This window comes from Haematobia irritans, chromosome 3 (genome assembly GCF_050003625.1).
Source record: "Haematobia irritans isolate KBUSLIRL chromosome 3, ASM5000362v1, whole genome shotgun sequence".
NCBI classification, from domain to species: domain Eukaryota; kingdom Metazoa; phylum Arthropoda; class Insecta; order Diptera; family Muscidae; genus Haematobia; species Haematobia irritans.
In genome coordinates, this window is record NC_134399.1 from 165,173,595 (window position 1) to 165,185,607 (window position 12,013).

Consider the following 12,013-nt stretch of genomic DNA (forward strand, 5'->3'; position numbering starts at 1 on the left):
AAATTTTCTATAGAGATAAAATGTTGACAAAATTTTCTATAGAAATAAAATTTTTATTTCATGTTAACCTGATACCGAAACAGGCAATTAACGTCCAAATGCATTATATCTAATTTTACAATTATTAATCGAGCTTTATGGACAGATTTAGATTAAGGAACATGATTAATAGAGTCATTGAAAAGAAAACGCCAGATACAAATCTATACATGCCTGGACTGTACATGTTACGATTCGGGCGAATGAATCTTTCCACAGCCTTTAGTATAGATCTGGCTGGGAGAGATAACTCAATTTTGGGCTATTTATGCTAACTCCTTATGGAGAAAACATTTGGGAATTTTCCTCTTACAAATTGAACCATTTTTTCTCCCACTGTACATCATCTTTTCATATAACTACAAGTCCCTTAATCTTATTTTTATTTCGTTTTGTTACACAGTAATGCAACAACACGAAATTTATTTTTAGAAAGCTAATTTGTTTGAATTCACCTAAGTGGCGAACGATCTGGCGTTAACTTTTCAATGACTCTATTACTTATGTTCCTTAATCTAAATCTGTCCATAAAGCTCGATTAATAATTGTAAAATTAGAAAAAAAATTTTGACAAAATTTTCTAAAGAAATAAAATTTTAACAAAATTTTTTATAGAAATAAAATTTTGACAAAATTTTCTATAGAGATAAAATTTTTTACAAAATTTTGACAAAATTTTCTATAGAAATAAAATTTTGATAAAATTTTCTATAAAAATACAATTTTGAAAAAAATTTATATAAAAAAAAAATTGACAAAATTTTCTATAGAAATAAAATTTTGACAAAATTTTCTAAAGAAATGAAATTTTTAACAAAATTTTCTATTGAAATAAAATTTTGACAAAATTTTCTATAAAAATAAAATTTTAACAAAATTTTTTATAGAAATAAAATTTTAACAAAATTTTTTATAGAAATAAAATTTTAACAAAATTTTCTATAAAAATACAATTTTGAAAAAAATTTCTATAAAAAAAAATTTTGACAAATTTTTCTATAGAAATAAAATTTTGACAAAATTTTCTAAAGAAGTAAAATTTTTACCAAAATTTTCAATTGAAATAAAATTTTGACAAAATTTTCTATAGAAATAAAATTTTAACAAAATTTTCTATAGAAATAAAATTTTAACAAAATTTTCTATAAAAATACAATTTTGAAAAAAATTTCTATAAAAAAAATTTTTTGACAAAATTTTCTATAGAAATGAATTTTGACAAAATTTTCTAAAGAAATAAAATTTTAACAAAATGTTCTACAGAAATAATATTTTGACAAAATTTTCTATAGGAATAAATTTTTTTACAAAATTTTGACAAAATTTTCTATAGAAATAAAATTTTTATAAAATTTTCTACAGAAATAAAATTTTGACAAAATTTTCTATAAAAATAAAATTTGACAAAATTTTCTATACAAATGAAATTTTGACAAAAATTTCTGTAGAAATAAAATGTTGACAAATTTTTCTATAGAAATAACGTTTTGACAAAATTTTCTATAGAAATAAAATTTTGACAAAATTTTCTATAGAAATAAAATTTTGACAAAATTTTCTATAGAAATAAAATTTTGACAAAATTTTCTATAGAAATAAAATTTTGACAAAATTATCTATAGAAATAAAATTTTGACAAAATTTTCTATAGAAATCAATTTTTGACTAAATATTCTATAGAAATAAAATTTTGACAAAATTTTCTATAGAAATAAAATTTTGACAAAATTTTCTATAGAAATAAAACTTTGACAAAATTTTCTATAGAAATATAATTTTGAAAAAATTTTCTATACAAATAAAATTTTTAAGAAAAATCTATGGAAATATAAATTTGGAAAATTTTTCTATAAAAATATAATTTTGACAAAATTTTCTATAGAAATAAAATTTTGACAACATTTTCTATAGAAATAAAATTTTGACAAAATTTTCTATACAACTAAAATTGTGAAAACAATTTTCTATAGAAATAAAATTTAAAAAAAATTTATAGAAATATAAATTTGAAAAAAATTTCTATAGGAATATTATATTACAAAAAAAAATATCTATAAAAATATAATTTAAAAAAAAATCTCTAGGGATAAAATCTTGACAAAATTTTCGAAAGAAATAAAATTTTGACAAAATTTTCTATACAAATAAAATTTTGAAAAAAATCTATGGAAATATAAATTGGGAAAAATTTTCTATAAAAATAAAATTTTGACAAAATTTTCTAGAGAAATATAATTTTGACAAAATTTTCTATAGGTACAAAATTTTGACAAAATTTTTTATACAACTAAAAATTTCTATAGAAATATTGTAATGGAAGTACTCTTGGACTCAGTATTGGAAAAATTGACTATTAAACCAAAAATAATGACAAAATATGTAGATGATCTGTTCTGTATTTTGAATAAAAATGACGTTCAGGCCACTTTATCAGCTTTAAACGCCTTTGATAGACAAATTCAATTTACGATGGAAACAGAAGAGGACAACAAGTTACCATACTTAGATACCATAATTTTAAGGCACAGAAATGGAATAAAAATTAACTGGTATCAAAAGCCAACAGCCACAGGACGATTGATAAATATCAACTCCAAACATCCTAGACGAGTTATAATGAATACGGCTACAAATTTTATAAGAAGAGTACACGATATCAGCGACAAAATATTTCATAAGGACAACGAAGATAAGATAAGGACCATATTGCGATTAAATGATTTCCCGAATAAGACGATTGACGACCTAATACAACATGTAAAAGAACAACAACATATCAAACATGACGAAATTGAACCCAAAATTTATAAACCCTTGACATATGTCCCCCAATTCTCGGAAAGATTCAAATCATCTAACATGCTAAATAAGGACAAATTTCAAATTGCACAAAGGACTCATAATACAGTAAATCAATTCTTCAGCAAGACAAAATCTAAAATTAAGAAAGAAGACAAGTCAAACGTAGTATATAAGATCAAATGCAATGGAAATGACTCTGATACTTGCCAAAAAGTATATATTGGTACAACGAAAACCAAATTAAAAACTAGACTCTCAGGGCATAAATCTGATCAGAAAGCCACTGATAAGTCCTTGGAGCAAAAGACGGCACTTGCAGCACATTGCACTTTAACAGGACACAAACCAAACTTTAAGGACGTAGATATTTTGACGCAAGAAACCAATTATAAAAGGAGATTTACTCTGGAGATGCTACATATTATAAATGTACCTGCAGAAAGACGAATGAATTTTAAGACTGATACGGACCATTGTGCACATATTTATAGAAATATTGTACAAAAATATAGAAAGACAGATTAGCTTTTAGTTGTAAATATACTCCCTTGTAAAGAAGTTCACTGTTCTTTAAATTTAAATGTAATTATCTGTGTTTTTCATGTAATGATATATTTTTTTGTTAATGTGATAAATGTTTTTTCTTTTTGTTTAAAGTAATTTCCCTGAAGACGAGCATCGGAGATGTCTCGAAATATTGGAAAATTTTAAATATAAAAATACAACTCAAAAAACAACAACATCTGTTTTTATTCACATGACCTCAAGCCGAACTAAGCAAATATAATTGAAATATTATATTGAAAAAAAAATTATCTATAAAAATATAATTTAAAAAAATCTATAGAGATGAAATCTTGACAAAATGTTCAAAAGAAATAAAATGTTGACAAAATTTTCTATAGAAATAAAATTTTGAAAAAAAATCTATCTATCTTCTTCTATATATATATAAAATTCAATTTATTTTTGTTTATTTGTTTGTGTGTTTGTATGTTCCGAGTTGGCTCCGAAACGGTTGAACCGATTTACTTGAAACTTTCAGATATCGTAGCGTTCATGTGGTGAAAATAGCGTACCTCATTTTTTGACATCTGGTCGCGGAGGGGGACCTCCCCTTTGTCGGACTTTTTGAAAATTGGACCAAAGTTTACCGATTTGCTTGAAATTTTCATTGAATGTTGACAAAAATCCGCTACATTATTTTTCGATATTTGGTCGGGGAGGGGGACCACCCCTTTGACCGACTTTATTTTTAAAGTACAGTGAAAACAAAACTAAACCCCCCCCCACTGAAATTTTACGGAAAAAATAGGTGAGGTTATGAAATTTATATCAGGTTCCTGATTTTTTAATAAAAATAAAAGGGCTTCTCTTAAGTACATACAGAGAAACAATTTAACTTTACCGATTTACTTGAAATTTACAGAGGACTGGGGAGAGGTTACGATTATTAATAGTTGATACCTGATTTTGTGATATTTGGACGGAAGAGATGATTTTTATACATGATTTTTAAATTAGTATATGATTTTTCGATATCTGGTTGGGGAAGGGGAAAATTGAAACAAACTTTGTCGATTTACTTCTATAGAATTTATAGGGACCATTGAGTAGTTGTGAAATTAATATAGGGTACGTGATAGTCCGATATCAGGTCGGAGTGGAGCGAAGGTGGGGAGAGGATTCCCTTTTGTCCGTTATTTTTTTCTTAAATTGAAAGTAGAGGGTTGTCCGTAAATGGGAACTCGGTACATAATTGTCTGATTTTTTCACAGGCTTCTGCCAGACATCTTTTTAGTAAAGAACTTAAATTTACATGAAATTGGCAGCCAACGTAGACGGTGCATCATTTTAGCAAATGTTAATTTGGTAAAATTTTTTACTACTTTTGCTTTTTCCGATTTATTGGATGGGAAACAGTAATACTTTGTATGTTATTATAATATAGTGCTTAATGTTCAGATATGTTGAGGAGAAGGATACCTTTCCTTGATAAACCACACTTAAAATTCTCAAGAAATATAAAAAATTGTCCAACTACTTGAATACAGAACATTATTTAAAAAAATTGGAGGAAAGGGTACACCCTCTCCCCGACATTTTTTAAAACGAACCGTTTTACATATGCATATCCGCCGTATTTGTACCTATAAACGAAAAAGCAAGTAGTCCGATTTGTTTGAAATAATTCAAATCTTTTCGAATTTGTTTTCAGCACGAAGGATATGGTTGACTAAGTTAACGCAAAATGTTCCTACAAATACGCTTCGGAAGGCGCAGCGAAGCGGGCCGGGTTACGCTAGTAGAAATATAAATTTGAAAAAATTTTCTATAGAAAATTATTTTGAAAAAAATTTTTAAAAATATAATTTTGAAAAAAAATCTATAAAAATAAAATCTTGATAAAATTTTCTATAGAAATAAAAATTTTGCAAAATTTTCTGTAGAAAAGAAAATTTCCTATTGAAATGTTGACGAACTTTTCTAAAAAAAAAAAAAAAATACTAAATTTTCTATAAAGTCAATATATATAAAAATTTTAATTTTCATTTTAGGTCAAACTAGCAAAGTCCATTGGATATGTTCTGCCTTTCGAAGTAGCAATTTCTCTTGTCTATGCAAGATAGTTTTTTAGCTTCGACACATTTTAATCCGTGACTCTTCATGTCACGGATTATTTGGGTCAATTAATAAATTAATAAATTCAATAAAAAAAATCAATTGTTAGAATTTCCCATTTTAATCACTGATTTTTTTAGTTGATTGATTTTATGCTATATTATCGGCTTACTGCGGACTACCTATCCAAGATTACCATGATGCAGTGATTTGGAAACTAAAAGTACCTGTAAATTGTTACGGGATTTGAATCATCACTGGTATTGTCCATATTGTTGTTATTATCATTGGGATTATTGATATTGTTGGCATTGTTGTTGTTATTGAGATTATTTGTAGCGTTTTGTGTTGCCCCACCGGGGACTATGACCGTTGTTGCTGTTGTGCTTACAATACCAATGCCACCAACAAAACCCAAAAGATTTGAAGTCAAGGTAGCGGGTGGTCCGATACCCGCTGTACTATGATGTTGGGGATGATGATGGGCATGATGAGGATGATGGTGACCGGACACAGCAACTATGGCTCCGGCAGTAGGCTGTTGTTGCTGCTGCTGCTGTTGGTGTTGATGTTGATGGGCCACAGCTACAAAAGTATTATTGCCTGAGGTTTGTGTTGCATTTGTCGATTCCATTAATTCGGAAGTTATTGCACTTTGCGAATTTGCTGATGGACCAGCACTGGTACCATTACCACTACCTCCACCACCACCACCACCACTACCTCTGGGATTATTTAAGAGATTATTGCCTCCTACGTTATTGCTACTGACACCAGACGACATATTGTTAGTTGCTATCGCTGATGGACCTATTGCTCCGGGTTGGGTGTGGCCTGTTGTCACTGCTGTGTTAGTGATAGTTGTGATGTTAGTGTTTCCAATATTATTGGCATTATGATGGGGTTGGTGTTGTTGCTGCTGGATATTGTTCACTACATCGTTTGCTGGACCAGGGGGTGTGGGCATTGTTGAAAATGTTCAATCAGTGGAAAACTTTAGACTTTAGGCAAATATAAGAGTTAAAGCGTAGAGCTGCTGCTGGTTGATCGTAGTGTAGCTTTGAAACAGGAAACGGATGTTTGCTTAAACTCAATTACAAATTCAAATTCAATGACATAAATCGTAAATAGTTAATAATGTTGTTTTGTTGCTGCTGTTATTGCTCTATGTTTGCATTTGAAATGCTTTAAAGTTGTTGTTGTTGTTGCTGTGAGTTATTGTATTTTTTAGTTGTTGTTGTATTATTTTAATTAAAACTATATATTGGACGCCAGTAGTAGTTTATATTTATTTTTATTATTTTGAATTTCTTATTTGTGGTTTTAAAGCATTAAGAGTTCATATAAAATATTGGTCGTTAGAATTTGTTTTTTGTTTTCTAGGATTATTTTTGGGGGATGTTTAATTGATTTTTTTTGTTGTTGTTTAAGTAAGAGCTTTGGTATTTTATTATTTAATTAAATTTTAATAAAATAAAGCGTTTGTTTTGTGAGTTTATGTTTTAATTTGTTGGAGAGTTGTCTTTTTGTTGTTTAATTATCCTCTAGATTATATCACTTAATTATGGCTTAGTTTAGGTAAAAATATTGCATATTTTTTTGTATTTTGGGGTTTTTAATTTTATATGAAAAAAGGCAGTTTATTTTTTTTTTTTTGTTTTAATCCTTTACACACATTTAAAATTTGCTTTAGTGTGTGACTTTGTAAAATTTCCGTTTTTTAGGTTTTTTTATTTCTAGTTATATATAAATTTTTAAATTGAATTTTAGTATGTAAAATGTTTTTTTTTCGTAAATATTTCATTATTCAATTTCTGCTTTGACTTGGACTTGCTGTTCAATAAACAAGTTTGTATTCTGTTTGGGAAAAAGTGTAATTGGAAAATATATATATTGAGTTTTGATATTGCTTTGGCGTAGATGGTTTTTTTCTCTCCTCGTTTTCATTTGTTGGTTATGCGTTGGATATTGTTGGTTTGACTTTACCTTACCATAGCCATTGTAAGCGTTGATATAATTTTACCATTTTACAGTTTTGACTCAGAGTTTTGTTATGCTCACTTTGCAAATAACAAAATATTCGAAAAATTTAATTTCAAGGTTTTTTTTGTTGTTTTCGGTAAAAATAAATTGGCTGAAAATTAGTTAAGGGGGTTGGAGTATGTGGATAACTAGTAAATTGCCAAAACATTCAATTTCCTGTTGAATTGGCAATTATTATAACCTCCATTATAGAATGGGAAGTATATTGACTTAGTCATTCCATGTGTAAGGCAGCAATGTATTGGTCTCAGATTCATATAGTATATATGCATATTGTTTCAGAGCCATAAAGTATACATATTCTTTACTGAATTTTTTTCCTAATATGAGGGCTTATGTAGACTAAATTTTAGGACATTCAATTTACATAACGTTAAGGACAAAGTTTTTTAAATAAAGAAATTTTTTATTAAAAAAGCTCATTACTTTTGCTTTAAAAATATTTTTCTTTGAAATTAGGACGCTAGGACTAAACATATCCTATTTGTAATTCTATACATCATAAATTTAAATCAAAACAGGTATATACGGCCAGGCCGAATCTTATGTACCCTCATGGATTGCGTAAAAAAACTTCTACTAAAGACTTTCATCCACAATCGAATTACTTGGGTTGTGGTAATACTTGCCGAAGACAAGGTATCTTGAAAATCCTTAACATCGTCTTCTAAATTGGAAGTTAGTCCATACGGGGTATACATTCGGCAAAAAGGTAGATTAATTAATTTATAATTCAGTTCTTGACCGGTATGCATTTTTGAGCGGTAAAAGAGAGGCAGAACTGAAATATGGGGTTTGGTATGGGCTATATACACTTATGAACCTATTGGTCCAATTTCAACCGAATCGGATGAAATTTGCGCCTCCAAAAAATTTGTTCTTCCAAATCTGGGATCGGCTTATGTGACGGCTATATATAATTATGGACACAACATAGAAAATTTAAACCGATTCGAATGAAATTTGCTCCTCCAAGAGGCTCTGAAAGTCAAATCTGGGGAAATAAATATTTTACAAATAAAATTTTGACAAAATTTTCTATAGAAATAAAATTTTGATAAAATTTTCTATAGAAATAAAATGTTGATAAAATTTGTCTATAGAAATAAAATTTCGACAAAATTTGCTATAGAAATAAAATTTGGACAAAATTTTATAGAAATAAAATTTTGACAAAATTTTCTTAAGAAAAACAATTTTAAATTTTCTAAAGAAAAACAAAAAAAAATTTTGACAAAATTTTCTATAGGAATAAAATTATTGCCTAAATTAGCTATAGAAATAAAATTCTATAGAAACAAAATTTTGACAAAATTTTCCATAGAAATAAAATTTTGACAAATTTTTCTAAAGAAATAAAATTTTTACAAAATTTTCTATAGAAATAAAGTGTTGTCAATTTTTTTTTGGAAATAAAATTCTGACAAAATTTTCTATACAAATAAAATTTTTTACAAATTTTTTTTTTGAAAATAAAATTTTGACAAAATTTTCTATAGAAATAAAATTTTAACAAAATTTTCTATAGAAATAAAATTTTGACAAAATTTTCTATAGCAATAAAATAAAATTTTTTACAAAATTTTCTATAAAAATAAATTTTTTTTACAAAATTTTCTATAGAAATAAAATTTTGACAAAATTTTCTATAGAAACAAAGTTTTGACAAAATTTTCCATAGAAATAAAATTTTGACAAATTTTTCTATAGAAATAAAATGTTTACAAAATTTTCCATAGAAATAAAATGTTGACAAAATTTTCTATAGAAAAAAATTTTGACAAAATTTTCTATAGAAATAAAATTTTTTACAAAATTTTCAATTGAAATAAAATTTTGACAAAATTTTCTATAGAAATAAAATTTTAAAACAATTTTCTATAGAAATAAAATGTTGACAAAATTTTTTATAGAAATAAAATTTTTTACAAAATTTTCTATAGAAATAAAATTTTGACAAAATTTTCTATAGTAATAAAATTTTGACAAAATTGTCTACACAAATAAAATTTTGAAGAAAAAAATCTATGGAAATTTGGAAAAAATATGGAAATTATTTGGAAAAAAAATTATTTAAATACAATTTTGACAAATTTTTCTACAGAAATACAATTTTGACAAAATTTTCCATAGAAATTTTGACAAAATTTTCTATACAAATAAAATTTTGAAGAAAAAAATATATGGAAATATAAATTTGAAAAAATTTTCTATAGAAATATTATTTGGAAAAAAAATTTATTAAAATACAATTTTGACAAATTTTTCTACAGAAATACAATTTTGACAAAATTTTCCATAGTAATTAAATTTTTCTCTAGAAATAAAATTTTGACAAATTTTTCTATAGAAATAAAATTTTGTCAAAATTTTCTATAGGTACAAAATTTTCCATAGAAATTACATTTTGAAAAATTTTTGTATAAAAATTAAAATTTGACAAAATTTTCTATAGAAATAACAATTTGAAAAATTTTTCTTAAGAAATAAAATTTTCACAAAATTTTCTAATAACGCAAAAATAAGTTTTGGTTTGTTAGGTAGTTTTGCAATAAAATGTTCTCAAAATGTTCGTAAATTATTTTTGATTCGAATAATATTGGGAACCGTGATTGCAATCGCATTAAATCGATAACATGAAAATTTAAGTACCCTTAATCGTAGCAGCGTTATAAACCGATCCCCCCAAATCTGGGGATCGGATTATATGGGGCTATATATGTAATTATGGATCGATATGCATCAATTTTTGCATGGTTGTTAGAGACCATATACTAAAATTTTACAAAATTTTAACCGAATCGGACGAAATTTTCTCCATCAAGAGGCTGGGAGGTCAAATCTGGTAATCGGTTTATATGGGGGCTATATATAATTATGGACCCATATGGATCAATTTTTGCATGGGTGTTAGAGGTCATATACTAATACCACGTACCAAATTTTAAGCGGATCGGATGAAATTTGCTCCTCTTAGAGCCTCCGCAAGCCTAATCTGGGGGTCGGTTTATATGGGGGCTATACGTTAACGCCCGATATGGCCCATATGAAATACCATCTGACCTACATCAATAACCACTACTTGTGCCAAGTTTCAAGTCGATAGCTTGCTTTGTTCGAAAGTTATCGAGATTTCCACAAACGGACGGACATAGCTAATTCGACTCAGAATTTCACCACGAACCATAATATATATATATATATATATATATATATATATATATATATATATATATATATATATATATATATATATATATATATACTTTATGGGATCTTAGACAAATATTTCGATGTGTTACAAACGGAATGACATTCTATGGTGGAGGGTATAAAAACTCACTAATTATATTAAAGAAGTCATATCTTTGGCCCGAAATCAATACCAAACCCCTTAAGGGAAGGTGAAAATCTTTGGATCCAAGTAAGTAATGTTGGTTCCGGTGAAATGCTGAATCGATCTACCGTGTCCTTCCGTATCATTGAACAAGTATTAGTTATTAATGATTTAGATCGGATGGTATAGCAAATGATATATCGGAATACTCTTAGTTATAGCTCCCATAAAAACCAATATCGAGATTTCATTTCTTGAGCTTTCTGAGGTCAACATTAAGAACCGGCCCGTTAGAAATATGACATGTGATGTATGTGTATGTCCTCTAGGTCAAATTAGGTTAGTTGATATTGAAAAGATGATACACATTACTCTGTCTCATGTCGGCTGACATACACCTTAGACATTTTTTCTAAAAAGTGTAATTTTTGTATGTAAATCTTTTTATGTAGTCGTTACTGAGTTAATAGAAACCCATAAAATCAATTTTTATTCGGCAGTTTCATTTTGGACGTTAATGGGTTAAATGTAATTTAATATATATATTCATGTTACAAAATATAAAGTAACTTTAAGAGAATTACAGAATTTAAAGACGATTTCTGTAATATTAAAAAATTGTTTCCGATCTATTAAACTCATATAAAACAAAATTTTTTTCTCATAGATATGATACAACGTTTTTTACTTGATTGCATTCGTATTTTTTATTACTTTTTTTATTTAGTGTAAATTAAGGAATTCATTATAGCCCAACATATGAACAATTTAACAAAATAAACAACATTCGTTTACATATTACTAGATTAATATATGTTTTTACATTAATTGGATAATAATGGTACACATTTTTTGCGTATAATTGGATTTTATTCAATCTTATTCTTCATATTTCACAATAAAAAGTTGTGCAATGTCAGAAAACAAAAGTTATAACCTCTTCTCCCACGCTCTGAAATCCTCATTGTTTACGCCAACCCATAATTATTTTATAAATTGATATGAATTCATTAAAGTTGTAACAATGCCGACTAATGGAATAATACAAAAAAGGGAATTCATTTTAATCAGCCGCATTGATTGATAAGTGTAAATATTAATGGCAATTTATTTACACTTATCAATCGAGCATAAGGTTTTAATTTTTATATGCGTTAATCATCATTGGAA

At 26.8% G+C, this 12,013-nt stretch overlaps 1 protein-coding gene across 1 annotated transcript in view; it reads right to left on the minus strand.

The window, feature by feature from the left end:
- Window positions 1-12,013, minus strand: part of Hk (potassium voltage-gated channel subfamily A regulatory beta subunit hyperkinetic) — a 426,198-nt gene that overhangs the window by 54,092 nt on the left and 360,093 nt on the right. The gene's annotated exons all lie outside the window — the stretch shown is intronic.